At 34.3% G+C, this 26,934-nt stretch overlaps 1 protein-coding gene across 1 annotated transcript in view; it reads left to right on the forward strand.

Moving 5' to 3' along the window:
• The window catches only part of LOC106138164 (leucine-rich repeat neuronal protein 2), a 62,164-nt gene that overhangs the window by 30,072 nt on the left and 5,158 nt on the right, over positions 1 to 26,934 (forward strand). Inside the window, exon 2 of the mRNA XM_013339220.2 lies at positions 8,892 to 8,983. The gene's annotated coding sequence lies outside the window, so the exon portion shown is untranslated. The remainder of the gene's footprint in view (positions 1 to 8,891; positions 8,984 to 26,934) is intronic.

The raw sequence follows: 26,934 nt of genomic DNA on the forward strand, positions 1-26,934 counted from the left end.
AATGACTTTAACTTTATACAAACAAATTACTGTTTATTTTTACTCTTATTATTAAATTGTTTATAGTATTACCTTTAATATCGTGCAAACTGTCTGTCATTCGTTAGTTTGGAGACCCTCAACCCTCAGAATTCTCATATTAATTGTACTCTTGGCCGCCTCCGCACTCGTCAGGTACTCGGTTCCTGTGTGAACTATAGTAATTATTGTACTTACACAGCGAATATAATGTAAAATAGAATGCAATGTTCTTTTGCAACAAATTACAGTCAAGAAGTATTGCCATTGGTTTGAGTTCATTAATGTAAGCTGAATCGTATTGATTTATTTTTCTAGACAATAGGGTACGGGATTCTGAATATAACTTCAAAAATTACTTCCAGTGCTCATCTTAGCCCAGTGTTAATTTAGATATTTTGATCTTAAGTGCTTACATTGAAATCCACTAAGTAAAAAGAAAATAAGTTCGGTCTGAGGATTTTCAACTTAATTTTTTTTATGATATCAATTTTAAATATTTTGTGTAAAAATACAACAATAAAATATTTCCAAGTAATTTTTTGTATTATTCCGATTTATATAGACAAAGTTGAACTTCTGTTTGTCTACGCCTACGACTATGGCACTGCATGAGACGGGACGACATCCAGAGTGAAAACACTACAAGTTTAGATAGTCCTCACGATCATTTATATGGTTGACGATGTGGTAGCCACTTCAGACGTCAAGAGTGGATGCTGCCATGTTGTTTTTAAGTGACAGGTTCTTTCCTAGTGCGTTAGATAAATACACGTTTAATGTGAGTGTTCGTAGGAATTTAATTGAAGTTTGTTTACGGTTGCTAACTGTTACCCACACTTTCAGTTTGAGTGATTCCGGTATTATTAGATTGACCTTTGAAAAAAATTAACCTTTGAACTTACTGTATCTAACAAAATGACTGAATAAATTAAGTATTTATAATACGAACAAAGGCTACAGGGCCAACGCTTCCCACTTTTGAAATCGCCTTTTTTAGGGTCAACGAATTGTAACTCCATTAAAACTTACCTTGTTTTCAAAGTAAACACGCCGCCACTCAAAGGAAGTCCTTAAAAATTAATGGGGATATCCTGATTAAGAACTGTAAAAATCCCTTAGTATGCTCCCTATTTATACATTCGCCTATTTCAGTAAGTAAATATACATTTTTTTCATCATGTAATGTTTCTCTCATATAATATTACATGTTTTCCAGTGAGGTTATTAGCTATAGATCATATTAGTTTTGTATAATAAAGCCGCTTTTGTATATTGCATAGTATGACAAACTACCCTTGCGAATTTAAAAAGCACTAGATTTTAACTTTTGTTTTAGTAAACATCTACGACCACCACAAGATGTATATAGATACCTTTTACAGAAAACCAGGCATTGGTTTTTTATTTCCGCCCCGGCTTCGCACGGGTGCAAAATTCGGAAAAAATTATACATAAAAACATTTCTCTTGAATCACTCTACCTGTTACAAAAAACCGCATCAAAATCCGTTGCGGAATTTTAAAGATTTAAGCATACAGACAAACAGACTAAACTAGCGACTTTGTTTTATACTATGTAGTGATGTACATCAAGGAAAAAAATAAGAATAGAACTTAAGATAAAGAGAAATTCAGTACAAGGGCACTACTTATTTCTAGAGAAATTTCTTTTAGTAGGTCCACGACATCTCATTTCTTATTATATATATATCTGTCCAAAAATATGTCTAAATCATATTTATATCAAATATTTAGATCTAGCGAGCGCAGCATTGAATAAGTAATGAAAAACCGATATTGTGACTGTCACCTCCATTGTACAGTTTATATCTGAATCCAACAAAGGGAAATAAAGTGGCGATATTTAAAAAAGTCTATAAAAGAGTGAACACACTGCGTCAGATTATAAACATGAATTATTGGGTTCTTTTGTTCAAATTGTCGCGCAGTGACTCGACTCATTCAATTACTAAGCTTAGCCGTACAAGGAGAGTCGGTGCCGACTCTTTTTCAGACGTTTGTGTAAGGGATTAGTTAGGGATATCTGTGTGCCGGTATCTTCGTGAGATAAGTACGAATATACGTCAACGTCGGACGGCTAAGCCGATTATTTTAAATGTATTCACTTCCTTAATGGCCGTCGTTTTTCACGGCAACCTGGCCCCTCGCCGACTTACTGAAGATATTCGGGTATGATCCGGTCAGTGACTGCGATTACTTTCATCCGACGTTGTTGTATCAGCCACGACTACATGGTGATGGATAGGTCCACCTCCTTGCTTCCGAAAGCTTTGTTGAATACCGCAAATATAGTCTTTCAATCAAGAGATTTATTATTGGATAATGATAATTTCTTATGGGCTATTTTATAGTAAGATTTTTGTATTGACAATGAATTATGTGTCAAAAGGTGTAGGTAAAAATCTTTTTTAGAAAACTTTGATGGCTCACATCTGATTTTAAGTTGGTATGATTGATACGAAAAGAAACAGATGAAAAAAATATCAACGACATCTAAGCAAATATCGATACTTTCTTTGATGCTATCGTTGTATTACGTCGTGCGGAAAAAATAGTCAATTATTTGTAAATTGTCTATTTTCTTTATCTTTAGCGTACTGCTCTGATTATTTTCAGTTATCTTTTATTCCATTATTATTTTATTGTGAACGGTGAATTCATATAAAGCCCTTCCAATGATTTATAAGAAGTAAACATTTATAAGACCACACAAGCATACAAGGAGGTGTATGTCAGAAAAATAGCTTTACATTCCCCACACATTTATAAGTAGCTATTATAGAAATGAGCCAAAAAATAGAGTAATAACAGGACCACAGGAGGCACCCGCCCACCTGCTCAGGCATTGACAAATGCTACTCTTACTTCTAGCTCCCTGGGCGCCTCGCTTCGAGACCCAAATAATATACATATCATTATTTCGCTTCAAGCTCACATAAATATTACGAGCAAATTCGCTCTTCCACCGAGGCACCGAACGGCAGCCATTTTTCATGAAAATAAAGCTAAAATGGGCCAGTTACGGCGACAACTCGTGAATAGGTCCCGACATGCAATGATGCATAATTTATGTCATTTGCTTGCTTAGTAAATGTTGAATTAAACGTCAAGTGTTACTTTTTGAGTAAATAAAGGCGAGTAACGCATTCATTTATTCAAAAGTCTGCAACGTTAGCTTTGACACATTTAACTAATTGAGGTCAAGCAAACAAATTAAGAAGAAAGGTGATTATTAACATCGCATTAGATTAGAAGTTACCTTAATTTGTAGCAATACTATTCTTATAAAAATTTTAACGTAGAAATACTTTTTTTCATATTTATATCAGAAAATATAAATTGCTTTGATATCGTTATGTTATTACTCCTAACAAGGCATAATTTATATTTGTATAAACCTAACCGCAACTATACAAGTGCTTACGAACGATTGCTTTAACAGATGCTTTGCCGTTTTACAAAACGGATGTAGGTATCATTAAAATAATTTAATTGCATATAATAAATAGTTATTTACGGTCAATTCACACGACCACAGTGGGCATAAAATAAGGAGAGTTCAAAAGTATTGTTTTATTGTTAAGGCAGATTATATTACATTTTAATCACTATTTGGTATTATGAGAAAATGTAATTAAACGATTTAAAAATTTAATAAAAGAAAATAACATGTAAGAAAATATTTTTAGTAGTTTCAAAAAGTAAAAATGTTTGAACAAGATCCTTTACATCTAGAATTGCTTATTGAAATTAAGTTAAATGTTGACAAATAGAAATTAACATACATATGTAGTATTATGTCTTTCGAATTATTATATCTTTTAAGTGTTAATTTTCTGTAAGTTTAGCAAAAAAAAAACATATAAGAATGACAAAGAAAATACGCAATGGTACTGAAAACAAACACAAAATTGAAGTTAACTATTTAATTATAGTTTAGTTTATAGTTGATTTCTGTGTCTATACTTCTGTGCTTTCCTTGCACTGTAGCGGGGGTGTGCTGGCGTCGCAGGTGATGTCTAATTAATTAGTGGGTACGAACCCCACTAGGGGTGATATTATGTACTTTGCATTTTTACCGACAAACCCAGTGTGCCATAATTAATAATAATCTAAAATGTTACCAGTAATGTCAACAACAAAAACGTTTTAGTGTAATTTGAGTAATCATAGCGATAAAAATGATCGTGACTCTCTGTTACGGGTTTAAATTTTTCAATGAATAAAATTTGTTTTTTGACTACCTAAATTGGTATTTTGGTCCAAAATGTTTTTTTTTTAAATTTTTTACAGTAAAAAATTAGAAAAATTCTTGTTATCAAATTATTATAAAACTAATTTTGTCCGCAGCTTTGTGCAACTTGTCTTATTCCCTTCTCAGTATTCTTAATAGCTCTAAGAGTGTTTTGTACCTAAGTATAGCTACCGCATAGACGTACGCACAATGACCCATTTTCCATTAGGTACCGTAAGAATTTCGCTAATTTAAATTAATTTTCGTATTGTATTTACATTATTATTATAAAATATTTTTTATATTTTTCGAGGGACATTTAATAAATTAATTCAAATACCACTTTACTTCGCAGTTGTACCATCACGGGGATCGCGTGTTCGAATTGTGCCGTGGTCGGCTGTTACTACCTACTTGTCCTCATAATAATACATATTCATTGTTACATTATTAAAAGACAATAATGTTTCTTGGAATTTCTAAAAAGGCTTCTTTGGAATATTAATATATGTATATATCCCTCTTCATCAGGAGAGGAATCTCGAGCCGCCCTTTGACCATGATCTTGGATCACATACATCAGGTTTTTACGCGAAGCCGCTCCCGTCTGACTTCAGCAACCTTGTGCAAAAAACAAACCAAAATGGAACCTAACCCATGTTGAATCATGGTAAGTAAACGAATCTTACACGATTGTCGATCTAGGTATATTAATTAATGGTATTCTAAATTTAAAAAATATTTTTAAAAATGTGTTGTTTATAATTAAGGTAAATTTCTATAGAAGTCTCTTCCAGTAGATTTACTTTAGTGCTTGACTACGATTGTCGGTTGTTTTGTCATTACACAGTACGAAGCAGGCATTAATGACTAGTTTCTACGACATTGTAATGGTATGGCTGCTTCCATATCGTAATAAGTAAATGAGCAGTTTATACAAGACCTGAGGCGGCCATTTCATTACACAATCTGCACCTGGTCGTTTAAAAGAATAGAATAAGGAATGAATAAATGATTTCATTAACAAAAAAAACACAATACCATAACAACCAATCTCGATATATTACTAAAATTATATGTGTACGTAGGTACAGTAAAGTTAAGCAATAAATTCGTATCAAATTCTAAAAAATTAAATTTCTTCAGACCAAAAACATAAATACAGGTGTATAATTACGCGGCGTAACTCCGAGAGCTATTAAGATGGCGGGAGACGCTTTCTTAGAAGCTCGAAGCATGTTTTGTTTTCTCAGAATAAAATCTGGATGTTATGATATGTTAACGTGTTGTGATGTGATATTTATTTATTTCTATTTATTCTGATATAAATAGTTTATTAGATTTTTTGTACGTCGAAATTCGTTATATTTTTTGCCTGATTTCTTTTCAGGAAATAAAGTTTATCATCTGGACTTCTGTAAGTGCCAAATACGGCAAAAATAGGAAGAAAATTTAGGTCAAATACAAGACCACCCTTCGTTACTTTGATCCCATCATGTTTAGTTATAAAAACTGATTCAATTTCAGATCACTTTTTTTTACAGAAACCGGGTCTTTTCACGTCTCAACAAAATCTTAGTGTTCAAAAACCATGTCCTAATTATATTTTCTTATATTTTAATTGATATATAATTTAACATGTTCTCGAACAGTGGAAGACTTATCGGACGTATATCTTATTCTATTCGAATGTGTAAATATCTCCTATACAAGCAGTAAACCGCGGTTTGTCGATTTAATCGGTGACAAACAACCTGTTTTCTAGTGGAACGACTGCGCACAGGTCTAAGCATAAAACCATCTTTAATCCGTGTGAATAAATAACTGCCCACGCCAGCCCACGGACTACAAAACACTTAATACGACTTGATAAATCTGTAGAAATACAACGTAATAAAAAGCTTCGAATACTACTAATACTCCACTGCTTAGACTTAAAGCCCAAGGCAGCAACTCAAGTATTAAGTGAATTGTAAATATTAGGTTTATTAGATTATCGCTTTAAAAAAATTGTCATGTTTGACTTAGTTTAATAAAGTAACTAAAAAATGTTTCATTTAAGTTAAACTTCACGTTTACGATTTAGGTCAATTTACTTTATTCCGAAAACGAGTTCCTAAATTTCTTCTTAATTAATATTCATTTCGGAGCACTCAAACGACTTGCACACTATCCTTTAATGAAATCTCCTGCAACATAGTTTCTCACGGCAAAGCATTTCCAAGTCGCAAATTTTAAAAGCTATGAAGAATTTAAAGAGTTTTCAAAAGAAAATTAAGGAGCCTGCAGATTTTGAAAGCATACCCGAACTCGTTGCATCGTAACTTTGTTGGGTACGGGAGTTACCTCGTTAACTCTCGAAAATATCACAAAGTTAAACACGAATTAATCTGCGATGATTTTTACGGCGACGGCAGAAATTCCCGGTTATTTCTAACGTTAATGAGCTAAATTGTTAAACCCGCCTTTGAGGTAGGCGCTGTACAAACTGTTTACCTCTGCCAGTACAAACTTGTCGTTCTTTCTAGTTATGATGATATATCAATTTTACTCAACACCCGTCAGTTACCCCTCGACTGATTTATACCATTGTTACGGTGTAATAAAGACATAAAACCCCATGGCGGTCCCCTAACCGAGTTGAGCTTATCTAACGATCGATTGAGCAGCTGTATCGGCCTATACTAATGCAATTAATCGCGTGCTATGAGGGTGGTCGTTATCTGGAATTTAAACTATCGTTTAGTAGTTACCTCACATTTGTATGCAGGCTGCAGGTGTCTAACGTTTTTATTTTTTAAAGAAACTGTCAATGTATTTTTATAGGAATTCAAAACACTTTGATACAAATATCTTATTTAGCATTCAAAGTCTGTCAATTTAATAAACTATATAGCTAAATAGAGTTTAAGCTTCAACTTAAAGTACTATTTTGGTTTCATGGGCTTTCCTTTCAGCCACTCTTGTATTAAAATAGATGCCCGTTGGCCGCCCCGGCACGATACACGGCTCAGATAAATTCCCCCCATTTTTCTCCCGCTTACGAGCCGTCACCGTATAAATGCTTCGAGTGTCTTTTTTGTACGCTCTACCGGAGGAATTACAACATTAATCAGCCGAAATGAACCTTTTAGCGAAACGTCAAAAGGTTTACGAAGATCTTTGTGGTAACGAGCCGCTGTTACACGTAATGAAAACAAAAGAATGTTCGCTCTGTTATCCGACCATCGGCTCGCGTTTTGCGCCTCGAACTGACTATGGCTCGCTTTCTCTCTGATAAGCTGGACCTTTGTCTGACTGTACATTAATTCGAGCTCATGATGCAATCCCGCATTGTTTAATTGATTGTAAGAGCGGTTATTCACTTTTGTTGCTACCATTATCTTATCAGGTTTTTAAGTGATCTGTCGGATTTATATCAATAACAAAAATATAAATTTCCTGTTCATGGAATGGGAACTCGATTCAGATTCCGGATAGCCGCGTTCAGGTGCGTCGGGTCGAGTCCGGCCCGGTCGGACGGACCGTCGGAGCGCACATTTCCGCTTGATTAGAAAACGTGCGAGCTGCTGGGGACACCTGCGCCATCTGGAAGCAGACTTTTCCACGCTTTGTTTCAGAATTCAACCTGTTTCCGAAGTTTTATAGCTCACATCCGATGCGGGCATTTGACTTTTAGTCAAAGCGGATATTTCGGAGTCCCGATTTTTGTTTTCCTATAATTTAATCTTGCTTGGAAGATGACAAAATAATAATGGTATTCGTTTTTAATGGTGACTGTATTTACAAACTCGATCAAAGGTTAAAGGTACAGTTCCTATTATGGTGTAATTTCTATCTGTTTACAAAATCTGTCCTCTGCATTTCTCTGTAGGTAAATTCGTCTCAGATAATACCTAATAAGCGAAAACAGGTTCTGATAACAAATAGTTTTTAGTTTAATCTAAAATAAAGTCGAATTATTGTTGTAGTTAAATCCAACTACAACAGTGGTTTTAATGCGTGTCTTGGTTGTTAGATGTGTTCGTTAACTTTTCCATTCTTAAATGTGATAACAGGTAACAGGTGATAACGGTTTTAATAATAAGCAATAAACCCCGTGGGTAAATTAAATATGTGCATTGGCCTTCCTTTATTACTTTATAGCAGGTTATGGGAAATTCTTGTATAAAAATTACTTTAAATTTATGAACTACTCTACTTGGACTCCGATAATTTTCGAGTCAGTTACGACTTGTATGTATGATGATATCATATAAAATATTTCTAAATTTTCACAAAAATTTTCTAATGTAAAGTAACAAATAATAAAACACTTACTTTTTGAATTATGTGCCTACATTTCCGATAATTACATTACATATACATTTAGTCCAATTTTAGTAAGTAATTCATCCATTCGGGATGGTGGATAAAAGAGTACTGTTGAAAGAATGTATGTTTAACTGTCTTTAAGTGTGATTGTTTGTTTGTAACTACTTACCATGACTATTTCATTCAAATATCACCACATACTACTGTTTCTTTATTCATATAAAAAGAAGTAATCACTTTTAAACATATATGCGATCATATTTTTAACCTATATAAAATTACATATGTTTTTCTTGTTGCAGGATTGCATCGTGGTGTTATACATTATTCAAGTATAATCTCATGTTCGCGAAAACAAGAAGTTTATAACATCAAGCTGCCTGCCTAATATTAGGTATGTTTTATCTCAATTTATGATATCTATATAAAAGGCGAATGCCCTCAAAAATCGGAATAATGTCAGGATACTTTCCTTATTACGATTTTTATTTTCCCATACTAAGATCGATCAGGTGGTCAACCAATTAATATGGGAAAATAGTCTGTTTCACTTTTTGCTTTATGTTTTCGTGGAAACGAATAAAAATTTATCCTGTTTAATCATAATTGATAAACTGTAAAATATGACTAAACAATAGTAATTTAAGTTCAATCTATAACTGGCCTTGGCTTAATTAATTGGTCAAACCACGTAAGGATACTTGTGCCCCAATCCTTTCATGTCTTTGATCATAAGGGTGAATTATAAATAGCACGATCAAAATAGATCCTGAAATTGTATCGACACTGGAAAGTTAAACTGCGATTTTGCATTAAACCTAAATATCATATTTAGTTAAAGGAATATTTTATTGTATACAAAAATGTAAATATACAATTATAATAAACAAAAATAGAATCATAAGACATTACAATGCATCTTTTGAAATACCTACAAAATCAAAAATACACACAATATGTCTTTATTCTTGACGGGGTAGAGAGAGTCAACATTCTCGAAACGACTGAAAATCCACACTCGGTAACATAGCTTTACGATTGAATTTATATTCAAGATAGAGATTAAAACATAAAACAAAAGTATAATTGCAATGATGCTGAAAAAGTGATTTGTTTTTAAGCGCAATAAATCCGCCTTGGAATCATAGTGAAAAGGGTAATTTGTATCTTTTTTTTTCAATAAAACAGCACCTGTGCTCGACCATTTGTGCCCTATTCCCTCTAAGCCGTAAGCTTTGTAAATGTTTTCCCATTTGTACGTTTCGCCGAGATTGAAAAACAGTTTCTTCCTGCAACAGTTTGTATCACTATTTCACTCCGTTGACTAGCTTTTGTACTTAAGAAAACGAATGAAAGTAAAAATAATCTTCCTCGACGGAAAACGCAACTTTTGTGATAAAAAATTATACAGGTGAGAGCTATAAAACTTAATTTAGTTCCTAAGAGCCGCCCTTACGGCCTGAATAAAAGCTTAATACAAAATTATTAAAACTAGTAATTATGTGATTATTCAATCATTTTTGGACCAGAACCCACTTTAATATTAAGTTAATGATATAGCTAAAAATGTTTCATAACATTATATGGGTAATTTCGTCAGTAAAAATTATAAAATATATTTTTTTTTATACCAACAGAAAACGGCATAATCATTTTAAATCGTTGAACAGATCAACATGAACAAATACCTAAGTCATGGCTTCGTTAAAAAGTACGTTAATCGGAAGGGGAAAATGACCAACCATTTTTCAATATCACTCCCCATGGACGTAAAAGCGGTATTTGAGAGGCTTTCAATATGTCAATCATATGAGACTGCATGTGAAAAATGTATACTGCGATTAACTAAACATTCGATGAATGTGATCGAATAAGGGTTTTATATTTCTAGCTATTATTTTTTTTTAATTTGTTATCAGTACCATATACCATTTATGGGATAGAAAAATTCGCTGGTTACTAAACTCGTAGTCTAAGTTATAGGCACTTAAATACATTTAATGTAGAAATTCAAACCTCCTCTTTTTTTGAAGTCGGTTATAATTCGTACATTGTATTATCCCGCAAATTGTTATTATTTTTGTTTTTATGAAATTTAGATAATTTTAAGTGAAAACACTAGTTTAATGGCGCCTACAAAATATTAATTGTACCTATATTTGCTTCATAAATGGGTCTTAATTAATTTTGAAGTTAAGGTCACAAGTAAATAACAGTAATCAAAGTCAACTTAACCTTAAAAGGGACTTTAAGCTCGAAATATCTAATAATAAGTATATTTGTTATTCGTTGATACTAAATTTTGTAATGCGTTATAAATATTTACTTCGTTTTAATTTTAGATACTCTTAAGTAAAAATTCCTTCATTTTGATTGAAGAAAATCATCGTAACCGGGAAGAATGAGGTGTGAAATAACCAATTAAGAACGTTTATCAATAACTCCTTAAATGTGGTTACTTACATCGAAATATGTACTTACCTGCCAATTTGTCGATTGCATTTTAAAATAGCATCGAAGAGGCACGATATGTTGCATGTAACACCTACACGGTAGCAGTGTTTTAGCGATTGTGGGAAGGTTTTATGGATTTTATATTGTTTAGAGATTACTAAAACATTGTTCTCCTTCAAAGAATTTGTCGGGTCATATAAATACATAATTTAAAAAAATAAATATATGTCATCACCAAATTTTTTTCTCATGTCTCGGTTCTACGTTCTGCCAGTGACAATTTTAGACAGATGTGTTTATAAATTGCCGTGTGGTTCTTGAGACTTCATACCGCTTTATACAGCTGAAATTGGCCTAAATCTTTTCGATACTGTTGGCTGTGTCAACCCCGTAAGGGTTAAAGACGTAATTATATGTATATATGAACGGTTCAGAGATTTGTGCAGCAGATTGCGAAACTCCCACAGTGGCGATTACGGGTCACTTGATAATACAAAGTGGTTTCTATGTCCTTTAGACACCTAGCTGTATACGGCCTCCCATAAATGTCATGTTAAGATTAACTCGTTACAGGATAAGGTTAATCACAGCATTGACTACTAGTAAAGGCTTTTAGTTTTTGGGGACGAATTTTTTAATTTTTACTTATTTGACACAAGCCACGAGTTTTCGTTTAGCGCAAAAATCGTTTCGTTGGCAAGTAGATAAAACTGGAAAAGTGAAAAATAAATTAATTCAAATCTCTCCAAAAATAATATTAATAAGTTTATAATATACTTACGCATTACTGCATTTTCAATATATATACATTATACCTATATTAATTGGATATAGTTCCCTAACAGTTCCAGATCAGGAATGCATAGGTACGTTGCGAAATTACCGTTCTTTTTACACGGCACCTTCGTGTATATGCTACGAGATAGGTCCATTATCATACAAATTTTAGTTGAGCTCTATTACTTAGCAATTTACTAGATTAACGGGTATCACACTGTTATACCCGGGCGAGTGGCAGTAGCCTGTAAAATAGGCATAGTAGGTTCTATATGAATATTTATGTCTCGCCGAACATAATAATTTGGATAAGGTATGTTTAATACAATTAAATTGCATTTGAAATGTCTTTGTGCCTCGAGAGAGCACCTACACGGCATTTTATTACACTGTAATTAGCGTTGATTACATCAAATTAGTATTCGAAAGCTAGTGATCCATATAATTACGACATAATCGTATAAATAAATTTAACTTTATTCGAAATTGGGTCAATGCAAATGGTTACTCTTAACGTTTTCATTGCATTTTAAATTGTTAAATATTTTTAACTGTTAAAATAATAGTATGTGCAAAATGCATTGACTGTAGGTAAGTTTAAATTACGTGCTTTTTTTAATATTTAAAAAGTCCGAACTGCGGCGCTAGTATGCGGTAACATAAAATTTTATGGGTCATTCTAAGAATCGCTCGTAGTAATTGGTTAACAGTTAGGTTTAGGTCGTCCACGGCAATCTAGATAATACTCTGTTGGGTTCGTTGTTTCTCGACAGAAATAGGCTGATACGATGCGGGTAGTGAGTTGCCAAATAAAGAGAGCATAGGAACAATCATTGTACCAGTGGTTTGGGCTGTGCGTTAATATATCAGCCAGTCAATCAATCAGTTTTCACTTTTATACATAGACTACAAAATGCCAGCGGCTCGCGTGAAATGAAAATATCCGATAATTCCCGCGGGAATTTCCAAAAATGCTCTCTAAGTGCTCCTATACCCTCAGGAATCTTCATACCAAATTTTAACTGTGTACGCCCAATAGTGTAGTGGCTTTGCATTGTCCGCAAGCCACTCAGTAACAGGAGAGTTTTACCTATAGGTACATATTGATAGTAGACATTTCTGTTCGGACCATATTTTGGCTACTATTGAGGCCTGCCGGACCAGACATTATGTTCTTGCATCGACATGCTATTGTCAGGCCATTCAATGGTGGTTATTCGGAAGTGGGTCAACTAGGATTTTGGCCGTGTATTCGGTCCCCTAAAGCACTTGTGTCCGCATTGTTGCTAAATTTCAGCTTTGCCTAAAGCCTATTTTGAATCTAGTATTGTACAGGCTTTCATTGTACGACATGGTACTAAAACTTGATTAATTAGCCTTTGATGAAAAATTGCTTGCAATTTAAGAAATGTATATTAAAATTGATGCCTGCGTTGACATATATTTTACATGAACATATTATCTCATGTTAGCGTGTTCCAACCCCAGTTGAATGGCATGCGCGAGGCCGTTTTCATCGCGCGAAAATCTATCGCTTTCTTCTAAAAATTTTCACAAACATGTAATATAAACATGGCAATCGACAGTTATGAAGACAGATTTAATAAAATAAACAAAGCTGTATGAAATCCAAAAAAAATATCATGGCATAAAAGTTAATTTGATCATATATAGTAATAAAATATGCTATGACGAACGCAAAATGGATATCATTTCAATGTATTGTAGATATCATATTTTTGTTTATAGCAGCAAAATTACACAACTGGATAAATTATGTACATATCATTCACTGAGATTCCGTTTAAATCTATCATTGAGTTTATTCTTATCTAGATATTGGACAAACTTACATTAAAGAAGATGCTGACTGATTGACGGACTGACTGACAGTACACATCCAAACCGTTGCGATTTGGAATTTGGCATAGGTTCCTAATGTGATCTAGGGCTGCACAGAGGGTGCACTCAATGTGTATTTCTAGAAATTAACTTTTAGTTTGAGGAGAAACACAAACGGATGCATAGACAACCTCTTTGCACTTATCAAGATCCCTGCATACTTAGCTTCATATTCATTAATTGATACAATTCAAATATTAGTTTTTTGAGTTACACTTTTCGTTCACAACTTTCTATTTTGTCTAAGCTAAAACAAAAAAAAAACTGAAGTTCGTTAAAATCCGTGCCATTATAATGGCCCGTCAAAACGAACGAGCGAAAAACAGTACCACATAAACAAAGCTTGTTTGGCATAGGGCGGACTCATTTCGCCAGATAAGTACCAACGTAATCTGAACGGGGTCCGTGTAAATGCAAATTGTCCTATAAAGCCAGCTCTGAACAAACACGACCCCTTCGTAATGAGAATCTAGAAACATTCGTCATACCCGTAAAAGAAAGGATCATTGCAGTTTTTGAGGTGCGTTCAAGAATAGTTATTTTTTTATAACGTTCTTGTCGTCTATTTTTTTTAATTCAATTTCATTTTGGTTAAGGATTTGAATGGGTTAGGTTTACATGCAAAACGGTTCGTATTATTGAATGACTCAATCGAGGATCGCGGTTATAAAGCAATCAGGGATTAACGCCAGTTAGAAAAGAGGGTATTGCAATGTTGTATATCATAACATTTTATTTAGAGAAAATGTAACATATTTTTAATGAAAAAGAAAAATCTTTTTTCAGTTAAGTACCAATACCTACATATATAGCGTGAATAGAAATGGTTGAATACAATAGATTATTTTTCGAGTTCAAAGAATCACTTTGAAGTAAACATTGTTATGTAATTGTCGGTTCTTTCAAATTGTTATTTATTATCGTTGAAAGGTTTTATCCACATCCAGGTCACCAATTACCACAATTTTATTGTAAATGTACTCCGATGAAGTATTTAAGTACCTTTACCTAATGACGTACTATTTTTACTGTAAAATAAAAGTTACCATCCATCCATCCAAATAATCATGTGTATGAATATCTCTTGCGGGGTAGACAGACCCAGCAGACTAAAAAGACTGATAGGTCACGTTTAGCTGTTAGGCTTAATGAAAGAATTGAGATTCAAATAGTGACAGGTTGCTAGCCTGTCGCCTAAAAGAAGAATTCAAAGTTTATAAGGCTATCCCTTAGTCGCCTTTAACGACATGAAAATTGTAGTGTTCATATCATAAGCTAACTCATATGAAAAGTAAATTTTTAAGTGCCGGGTATGATTTCGAATTAACAAGTTTAAAATTTTATAAATTTTGGTTTGGGAGAACTACAAAGGTAGCTTTTCTTAGTACGAAATTAACAAGTCTGTGAAATTCAGTTGTATTTCATAAAACAGTGTTCATCAGTGAGTTTAGCTATTTTATCGAAAATATTTTCGGCTCTTGGCTTTGTGCGACTTATATCAAAGGTTAAATTGATTTCAAACAGGACAAAGGTACATATTTCAGTTTTCTGTCGACGCCCATTTACTAGACATTTGCCTTTGTTTAAGGCGAAGTATCATTTCCGAATTGTATTATTGATGAACAATTGAGTATTGAGAATTGAGTTTTCTCTGTACTTTGTGAACTATCGTTTTGAAACATATCGTTTTGTTTAGTTGCAAAGCATTATAATACGCTTTTGGACAGTTGTGGTAATTTTTATCAGACATGATGAAGTGCGTTAGTAACGTAAAAAATCTAGCATGAAGAGTAATACTGTAATGTAAATTGATATCAAGAATTTTGGGTAATCCCAATTTTGCCCTGACCGCTTTAGTTAAAATATCGAATGTTGCGTTGAGCGCTGAAAGGCAAATAATTAAGTTTGGACAACATTAAACGTTGCCAATTGGATGTTACCAATCATGTGTCGTGACCGCACAATCTCAAATGAGATTTTCCATAATTGGGTCAATCATGCCTCAATTTATCTGACGGATAAATACTTGTTTTATTTAAAAGCAAAACAGTTTTTATTACATTTAGTCTACTGAGACTAAAGTCTGCCTAATCTAGTTGCAGTCGCAATTCCGTTCCCTATCTGTACTCAAAATTTTGCCTTACAAGGCATTCAAACCCCATTTTATATTTCCTCACATCCTTTAAAATTTGAAAGTCTAATAAACATTTCAGACAAAAGCGTATAAATTCCCCACATAAAACAAATACTTCAAACATGCACACAGGAAAGGTTCAAAGTGCAAAGGCGTAACTGCATAAACTTAAAGATGACGGGACAAAGCGCTTGCCCTTAAGCAGTTGGTGAAACAATACGTGGGTACGTGGGGACTTCGCGTTGAATTACAAATACGTTGACTTGACGTGAATTCGAATAGGGCGGGGCGTTCGAGACCGTCTGTTCGTTACTTTGGTATGGCTTGTATGTCGACGATGATGTTTGATGTTGGAAGTTATTCCATCCTTATTGAGTGGGTGTCGGGTACCGATACTGCGTACCATGGTAGGGTCAATTCTTGTGTGTTCCAAGCCATGTTATGATCTTTCCAGAATATTGAATAATTCATGCATTAAAATCTCCTAATCAAAAAAAAAACAAAAAGCTTAATCATAAGATCAAAATAACTGTGAAATTGACCGTAATGCTCCTGATCTTTTACAAAAAAGGAACTATGGTACCAATAAAGGTTTAAAAGGAAATACAGAAGAAAAAAGAAAATTATTACCTAATACCAGCTTTAAGAGTGATTTGAATAAAAATCTAAAACAACATACTTAAAAATGTATTCAGTACTTAAGACTGTACCATGTATAAGCAATAAATAATGCCACGCGGCTGAAGACCGTTGTTAAGGACAGTTTGGGTCCAAATTTTCCGCATGGCCCTATCACTTTATCCTTAGCGCACTGTCCTAAATTCCCACAACACTGGCCGCAAACAAAAAACATACGACCAAAACTTCGCCCTTATCCAAACTTTTTTGTTTTGTTTTCATAGTGCTCCGTTTATTGAATTTCTATTCGGGAGAATATGAAGCGGTTTGGTAAACTCATTACACGCTTTATTTGTATTCATCTGGTTTTTACATTATAATTCGGTGGTAATATCGGTGAGAAACTTTAATAAAAATAGAGCATCCATCAGTTTATACGAAGAGAAATATAGGCAACCGACCGATACTTAAAACTTTAATTAAAATATAATTAATGTTGATGTCTTCAACGAATGAAGAGCTTCTTTTGAATCTTAGGCTGAAAATGAATCAGGTATAATCTGCGGTGACAAAAAAAAAAAAAGATTTATTCCCTAGATCCCTATTAAGCCAGTTATCAAATGTTTTTGATATGTTGATTGCTCAAAATTGAAGCACCTTGAATTACATTCCATTAAATGTGCGGCTTAGAAAGATCTGACCAATTATAATGTAATAACGATTTTATTACAAGTAATTAAATATGAAGGCTAGTCGTTTACAGATCGTGTCGAATTTATTAATGATTGTATTGGTTGAGTATGGGTATTTTTCATCGGCAGTGGAGCGAGACGGTGAGAACGGATTGAGTCGGTTTAATCTACATTTGATACTAGTCCCTGTTCTTAGTGGTTTGCCGCAAGGTGCGTTGTTAGAACATTCTATTGTTTACCGATTTTTATTCTCATACAGGTATTGATGTCCTTTTAACCAAAATAGACAAAAATATCTTAAGAAGGCTAAATTCTCTATTGAAGCAACAAAAACATAAAGAATTATTATCATAGTAAACTCCATGTAGAGCAATTAGTAAAGAAGTAAGCGGACCTCGGCATTCGGATATTAGCATTGTAACTAGAAATACCCAAAAATTAAAAAAAGTTATAACTGCCTGACATTAAAATAGTTGAAATACATTTTTTCAAATACAAGGAATTAAATCGTGTACTGTTAAAGAATATCAAGACATAATGGTACTCGTAATGTCCAGCTATCAAAATGCCGTCACTGTAAACTTGACACAACAATTTCCGATCACCAACATTTATTCACCATTTCGATCATCACACGAACCGAAAACTGCGGTTTCATGGTTCGGTTAATCCATCGATATCTATTTTGGATATACTGGTATGACGGTGGAAATCCGATATTAGCGTTGGGCAATCTCTCAAAAGATTATCAAATAACGGCCCGTGGCCACTGAAGGAGGGACATGCCGTGGGAGTCAATATTTGGTGATCGTAGTTAGAAAGTTGTTTACTATTTTCAAGTTTTAATAAAATGTCCAAATTTTTTGAAGATTCGTCGATGTTTCAGGATTTTGGTTGCATCCAGTAAAACTTGATTTTCAAGACTTTTGTATTATATATTAGCTTTGTCTACATATAAAGGTACACATACATGATAATAACATGTAAATTCATCCTTCTTCACAAAAAAATCTTCATGTTGGACCTTAAAAACATCTACCTTGCAAGTGCTGAAGCGACATATCCTAGTTGATATGGGTGCGCATTTTACAGTATACAAAGAACTGCTAACTCAAAATTTGTGTCCAGAACATAAAGTATATTACTTTTAATTTACCAAAACAAGACGGCCAGTTATTGACATGTATTATTGTTTACTATAGTTCCGTGGGAAAGATGTTTCGATTTGGACCGTGGTAATTGGAATTGGATCGTTTTAAATGTTGTTTACTACTGATAGTCACGGAATATTGTACCCCGGTACAATCTTAAGAATTTCATTTTGAGATTCGTTATTTACTTATTGCATCTTGAGATTGCTGACAGTCTATTAATTTTCAGTCTAGGCATTCCATGAGATTGAAATCGTTGGCGGTTTTTTAAAAGATAAAATATAAATTTTGAACGTTTTCAACTGAAAAGTAATTTGAAACAAGTTTTAACGTTTAAAGTATTTTTTATTACCTGCTGTGACCGTCCGAAAAGTTATTTAGATAATTGAAAAATGTAAGCGCGTCGGTTTCGTACAAAAGAAAAATTCTACGGTAGCTGGAAATACTTTACATAACATAACATATAATCAAGTCGATATCCCCTGCCGGGTAGACAGGGCATTAATTAAATGACTGAAAGGCTACGCTCAGCTACTTGGCGTAATGATAGAATTGAGATTCAAATAGTGGCAGGTTGCTAGCCCATCGCCTAATAGAGGAATCCGAAGTAAATAAGTCTATCCCTCAGTGGGCTGTTACGACATCCATAGAAAAGAGATGGAGTGGTCCTATTCTTTTTTCTTTTGGTGCCGGAAACCACACGGCGCTGGAAATACTTTTCCGAATATTTGACACGTATTTAACCTTTTTCTTTTATACAAGTTATTCAGACATAAAACTCACATTCACAATTTGAAATTCGATTTAAAAATTGTTTACATCATTTATCACAATCAAAAACTATCAAGAACTGAAGCATCCGGAGGAAACAGCTGTCAAGTAGGCATCGTAAACATACTATACACTCGCGTTACGGTACTTGCGCGGGCGCAGCATTCGTGTGTAATGACGGAAGCTGCACGAGTTTAAAAAAATGTTGCGTATGTATATTGCTACATGATTTCCTTTTTATATTAAATTGATACATAAAAATACAAATAAATGAGTACAAATCACTTTAAATTTAAAAAATAAGTAGGTACAATATAACTCAATACAATGCCTTACATATTTTAGGTCTATGAATTTGGCAAGTAGGTTCCATAGGTCTACGACTTTTTCGCTTTACAAGAGTGTATTCTTAGAAACTCTTGAATGTATTAAAGTAAATTGAATATAATATCTTACAGATGATGAAATAAATAAATAAACACGGGCGCTAAAAAGCTAATAAAAACGTTTTAATTTCATAATTAAATATTAATTAGAATGAGCAAAGGAAACAGTTTGGTCTTGCAATCGTAATCAAAGCGTCCATCGGAATCGAATTAATCTACTCGTCTAGCCTTTGACCGTCGCCTCCGTTTGAAAGCACGTTGATTAATAAATGCCCAATACATGCGGCCCGAAAAGGTCTGATTTCACGTGAACCTATTTAACCTTTAGTTTATTTTGGTCTACTCGAAACCATTTTATCAGTATTAATTAAGAAATGCCATAACCAAGACTGAAGACTGCAGTCTGAGTATATTAGCTCTGTCTACTTCCTATACCATAACGACATGATATTATTTATTTTTAAGGACATTAAAAGCGCTGAATTGTTTCCACAAAGGTAAAAAAATTTGGGACGATAAAAGTTTCGCAAAATAAATAACTCATTGCACCACGAACGTCAACAAGACTGTTCACGCTATATTCTCGTCAACTTACAGACATTTTACAAAAATATACCCTTTCTAAGTATTTCTTATGAAAACTTTGCATGTTAAAGCATATCTGCTAAATGGAATAGTCAAAACATTGAGTCAAAAGTACTGAGGTGAGGATACAACACAAAAGAAGGGATAAAGTTATCGCACGCCGCAGTCAAAAGAGCCCCGCTTTCGAAAAGTCAGGTTAAAAAAGGCACTGAATGCGCTTTTGCTCAAACCAATGGTTAGTTGGAAGTGAAATCCTCCCTTTTATTCGCTCATTCATTCATAAAACGCATTACGTCGCGGCGTAACCCCCAGCAGTCTCAGACGGACTAGTGCTGTGAAAATTTTTGAAACAGGAGACAGAGCTCTAAGCCTGCCTGGATTTCGCGGAAATACCCAAGTTATAGTCTCAAATTTTTTTATTGTTAAAGTGTCAGTACTTATTTATGTAATTTTTTTTAATGTAAATTATAAGTAAGTATATTTAAACAGGTTTTGGTGTTTTGATATTTTTCAACAGCGAAATCATTTTATTTATTTAATGAATTATATACGAAAACTATAATTTTAATATAAATACCTAAAAACTAACGTAATAAATCAAAGTTTAGTAATATAGTAATAATACACATGCAACATGATTTGAGTCGGAAACTGTGAGACCAAAACACTCTTTAAACTTTCACAGCACTACCTGGTCTCAGAATACGTTACGGCGAATCCCTGGCACGATGCAATATGGAATAAGGACGTAACGCAGGATTTGTTGCAAGTTACGCTTGCTGAGACTCCAGTGAGCTTAACCCTATACGCTGCTGCACCGGGCTTTGTGCTCAACGGGCGTGCATTTTGTATTTCGTAATAAAATGTGAAAATAAATGAAAGTGTCACTTCGCAGAGAAATATGATACACCACATGTAAGTAATGTGTGTGTGTAAGCCTTTCGCTTACAATATTCAGCATATTTATTCAAGTCTATACTGTACTTGTATTTCTGTAGTCATCATTTACAACTGAAATTATATTTACAAAAAACATCGATACTGCAATAAATCCAATCAGATTTAACACCGTACGCAAAAGACGAATTTATTTACCCATGTATTATTACCAATTCGTTCTAGTGGTACAATATACATTAAAGACACCGTTTCGGTTTTATTAACTACTCTACAACCATTCCCCTTATTGGCAATTCGCCCATAAGAGCACGGATTTTTATCTGTCCGAATAACGGTTTTACGCTCACCAGGCCTCAATGAAGACGATATATGAGCCTTTCCAACTTATCCGCGGGTACTTTTTATTTACGAAAACACAGATTTTTTCATCCCCGCGTGAATGGATTTATTTCGTCTCATCTCCCTAAAACCTACTCTATTTAATAACCCTAAAAGAGCCGGTGGATATCTCGGGAGGAATCCTTGGGATTTTCGCCTGGGTTGCGGTGTTCGTGTTCCGTCGGGCGCAGTCTCGATTGCGCCTATCCACACTTTCAACGAGCTATTTCATTATTCAGCCTCACCGAGTTCGTTGGAGATTGCCGCGATAGGATTGACTAATTTCGCCGTATTCCTCGGAAGAGCGAGGCGTCTTCATTTGCGGGGCGACCATTTTGCGGGCTTAGCGGGCGATCCGCACGATATCACCGTCGTAAGCACGTCATTTGCAGCTCTGCGACGACTCTGAAATAGAACACCTCTTAACCTTATCCAACCAAAAGTAAACTTACTGAAATGCAAATAGCTACTATTAATTCTATAACGAATTCCATTTCTCAAAGGGAAGTTTTAATAACACTCAAACAGTTTGCAGCAGCTGTTTACTTTTATTTCCGAGTAAAATAGCTGAAGTTCCGAACCCGTCTACAGCAAACCGTAGACGTGTGGTCTAGACTACCTATGGGTGGGAAAACTAACTTGTATTGCTGAAAGCTCTTGGGATAAAGCTTGTACTTCATAAAGCAAATTTACCGCTATGTGTGGTTGTGCAGTGTCGTTAAAATTTACTAAAATGCAATTAGAAATATCAGTTCGTATTTTACGAGTAGGTATATCGTAAGCGAGATTTGTTAATCTCACGTAGCTATTACCAAATTGCACGAATTAATTTATCGGTCAATATTGATCAATCGATTTTTTTGTTAAAAGTCCACTTACTCATTAATTTTCAAACTAAATTCTTGAAACTTTTTAAATTGAACTCTTAAATAAATTTGAAATCTAAACGAATCCTCGTACGTTTAAAGTCGAGCGAGTCGGCAATCGCTGAGAACTTTGAAGGCGGGTAGTGGCGCACGCGGCGCGCCATATCGCGTTCGCCATTAGACGCCAAGTGGCAAGTTTTGTATCCAGCTCATAGCAATTCATCGGCGCTCTCGTTAACCAGAGCACGCCTGAATGCCGCCTTAGCACTCCTCATTATTGCGTTTATAAAGGCGCCCATACAGAACCTTGATTCACTAAGACCCGCTCTGACGGTGAAAGAGAAAATGGAATTGTGTAGACGTTTTGTACAGTAAAGTTCCTTTTTTTATTTCGCTGTAAGCCAGTGTTGGGGGAAGTCTCCGAGCGAAGATATTTTGTGGCGACGCCATGTATTGTGAACGTAACGACCTGACATTTCTTCGAGTTCTTTAGTTAACGTTACACATTAAGGTAATATGAAGACATAAATAGTATAGTCGTGTTTAACATGCCTTTGAAGATTTGAACCATATTTAGAGGTGTAAAAATAGTTGAATGGTGCTTTTTAAGTATGTTTAGTTAAGTTTTCTTATTATGTTCAATGGAGGCATAACTTGCATTTTAATGTCCTGGCAAGTTTTTCTTTTCAGACTTAGAGAATGACCGTTTTAAACCAAATCTATTAAAAATAAAAAAATCGAAATCTTAGCACCTATAGACTACCTTTAAAAAAACTACTCAATCAAATGCCCAATTGTCTTTAAAATCAATAACATCGTTGCAAAAGACTTAAATTGGAAATTTCAATGAATCAAAGTACAATCGAGAAGTTCGAAACCTCTAATCGGCGTTTGATTGCAAAATCAATAGCGAAGCGGCAACTATTAGCAGGTGCGGTGATATTAAATTTGTTTGCTGGGCGCGGACACGTAGCTAATCATTCCTTAATGCTCGCTTAATTAAAAGCCGGATAATTGGCTCATTTAGCAGTTATAACTGGAGCTATAGAATAGTATTCATGAACTGCTGGACTTCGCAAGTGTGTTCGAAACGCTAAATTAGGTTTGATGGTATAAGTTGCACATTTGTAATTACGACTTTAAAAAAATGTTTGATAATATGGGCAATATATGTTAGTGATAAATCGATATTATAACAAAATTTTCAGATGCTGAAAATATTACGATTGATCATGGAAACAATGTTTGCGATCAGAAATGGCTAACCAAATATAAATATAATATAAAACTTACTAATATTTCTTGTGCTTATGATATATTTAATACTTTTTTGGAATTACCTGAAAAGAGTTACAAGTGATAATGAAAAACAAAAATGTATAGTGATTTCATTGAGTTTTTTTGTTCACAACGAACGCGGACATCTAAGATATGTGAGTGAATAAAAACTAATCCAGTTTAGCCAATACATTGAAGAGGGCTTGGAATTGAATGCCAGTCCAACGTTTACTTTTTGCTGCCCTCCCGTTACTCCTCAGACCAAGTTTTCTCATTATAGCCACTCACACACCAACATCAAATACGAGTAGGTATGTTAAAGGTATACAAACACACGGCTTAAAGTGGACAGTAAATTAGAAAGAGATTGTTATTACAATTTGAATTGACTATTATCAAAATGAACGTAAATACGACAGTTATTTAGTAATCATTAGTCGTCCGCCGCGAACTAGACTTCGCGAACACATTTCTCTTTTACAAAATTGTGAATATCTCAAAAACAACTTAACCGATTTTGAAAATGCCCTGCGAACTCAAAAGTTCTATTGACAGATCCTACACACATTTTAAACTTCATCAAAATGAGACCAACAGTTCGAAAGTTATCGCGTCACAAACAAACATAGATATATACATAAAAAAATGTATTTCCGCTTAAGTACATTGGTAGACCTAACTCGCTTCGCTCGCTCGGTCAATAAAATGAAATAGACGCCCTGAAGAGATAAGAAGAGGTAGAATTAAGATAGGCGCTGAATTAAGAAATATAATTAAAAGAAAAACTAAGAATTTAGAATTATCCTGTTAAACACATTGAAATCGTGAAACAATTATCTTCGTATTTAGTTGATAGCTAACATAACTTTGCAATTTGAAGACTCAAAAGTGTAAGAAAACTTCCCTGAATAAGCTTCTATTCAATACGTTAAGTAAAGTTTCGGTTAAACCGTGGCTACTGTTTTAAAAACGACTGCGCGTCTCATGCAACTCATAAAACTGAGAGAGCCGGGATATTTTCTTGGGGTGCGGGAGAGCGGTTAGCCGACTTTTACACTGCTTTTATTGTCTCGGGTCCCCCTCGTAAACCGTCCTTTGTGCCGTAACATCTCAAGTTGTATTAACACCGTGATAACTTTAGTAGAATCGTTCATTCTAACTGAAAGCCCACAATTAGCCCGCCTCGAAATGATAGTTTTCCTAATAATTTAAATGGATTTCGATGACTTCAACTGATATTACAACGAAAGGATTAGTATGCCAGGGCCTTTATTGAATTTAGAGAGGACGGAAACTGTAATAATAAATTATTAGGAGCACCCGCCGCGCGTTCTCAATGGTGTTTAGATGTTATGGCATAATTATGAAGGTCGCTTTACACCCGAGATGGGCGTTTCAAGAGCCATTCACCCCGAACTGTATTCAAATGGAAAGCCGATATCGAGGAGCGTAATGGAAATGGCAAAGAAAAATAAATTCAATCATGAAAGTTCTGTTATTCAAAACAACGTTAGCTGAGCAGTCGCAAACAAAACAAAAGTCCGTTACAATTATTAAAATCCGAAATATAAATGCTGTTCTGCTCTAACTTTTCGACAAGGAAATATTTAATTTACATTTCAACAGCTTTGTAAGAATCCTCTTCAAAACAAAAACTCGAAAAACATACACTGGATATTGTGAAAGGAAAAAGACTCGGCAAGTCGACTGTTCATTTGGGGCGTTGATTTTAGCGACAAAAATTTTCCAACGAATTTAGCGGTTTCAATCGATGACGTCGGTAATGGAAAAGTTCAATAGGCAACAACAAAGGCTGATACAAGTTAACGAAGCTCACGAAAGCGAAATTCACGATGGGAGCGTACTCCGGACAGGAAATTAAAAGACAAAAGAGTACGGGCAGAGCAGTTTAGGCTCGGAAATGGAGGGTGTGTTCGCGATTTGGAATTTTTTGAACAGTTATTTATTTTAAAAGTGTCTATTCTTAGTAACAAACTGAAAACTCAAGATCGTTGCCGCGGACAAAGTTTTACAGGGTCTACACAATTTATAAATTTAATACAATTGATAATTTTAATTGAAGGATTTTTCAAATTTGGTTTATTTATATTTAAATTAATTCCAAGAATAGATACAAAAAAAATATGTATGCAAAATTATTGAACGAATATACTTACTTAAAAATTTATATGTACGATCGCGTTCATATCTGCAGTCATAGTTTTAAAATTCTTACGGGTTAAAATAGCGTGCACTGTGGTTCCACTAGATACACACACACATGTATATTGAAAAAGAATAAATATTCCATCAAATGAATACGGTCTTTAATACCAATGATTACTAAGTAAAACAGTTTAGTATTCTATGACATACAACATAACAAAACAGAAAGAGACGGTAATCAACGATTGCCGAACTGGGCCCGATAATTGTCGATCGAGATATCGTCGTCTCTCATTATTTGCATAAGATTTGCCTATAGAGGGAAGCCTGCGACTGCCAGACTTATGTCATTTCAATAAGGTTGAAAGTTTGTCTGACACAACCCTAACATAGGTAGTGGTTCCTTTGGAAGTTATTGGGTAGCAATTTTATTACTTCGTGTGAGCAAGTGAGATCTAAGATATACTAGATAATCTTGCTTGCTCACACTCACTTGTTCTAGTTACTAGCGTTACTTGGATTCCGAAGTTATTCAAGGAATTTTTTTTGTCTACTGTGTTACTGACAATTTTTAATATTTTAAGGTGCCATTTGAACTAAGTAACTGACTGACTAACTAACTAACTGATATCTAAGAATTACAATACCCGTGTCTTCAAACACGGAAATCAGCAAGAAATATTAAACAAGAGGGAGCAAAATAAAACATTCAATAATTAAAATTAGTAAATTTTATTGAAACAGTTTACCTTTAGTTTTGTTTACATATTGATGATTATTATAAAGCTAACCATACAGTATATTACACTTATTATATCATCCACTTATCTCCTGTTATTAAGGTTACAGCTTAATTATTCGTTTTCATAAAGAAAAGATATTGAAGCTGTCCTTAAAATACATTCTAAGTAATTATTACTTTTAATATAAACTGGCAGAACCTTTCACGCACTATATGGACTCGATGCACAGGGCAGTTGTCTTGCACAAATGATATTGTTGGCATATCATCAATCGGATAAATACACCGCACAGTTGCTAACATGGTTTCTTCCAGCACTTGCACATAATGAGCAGCTGTAGCGCGTCCTGCTATCCACACCTGTTCCCCAGGTCCCGCAGCACTCATTCAGCCCCACATATTTACAGATATGCGTCCAGACTCCATATTTGGCACAATATTTTTTTCTTCATACCGAGTTGCATTTCTTCGTCATAAATGAAGCCTACCGTGTTGCGATGACGTAAACGAACTTTTCGTCCGTAAATATCGCTTTTTTCCAGTCA

Source organism: Amyelois transitella, chromosome 3 (genome assembly GCF_032362555.1).
Source record: "Amyelois transitella isolate CPQ chromosome 3, ilAmyTran1.1, whole genome shotgun sequence".
In the NCBI taxonomy this organism is placed as follows: Eukaryota; Metazoa; Arthropoda; class Insecta; order Lepidoptera; family Pyralidae; genus Amyelois; species Amyelois transitella.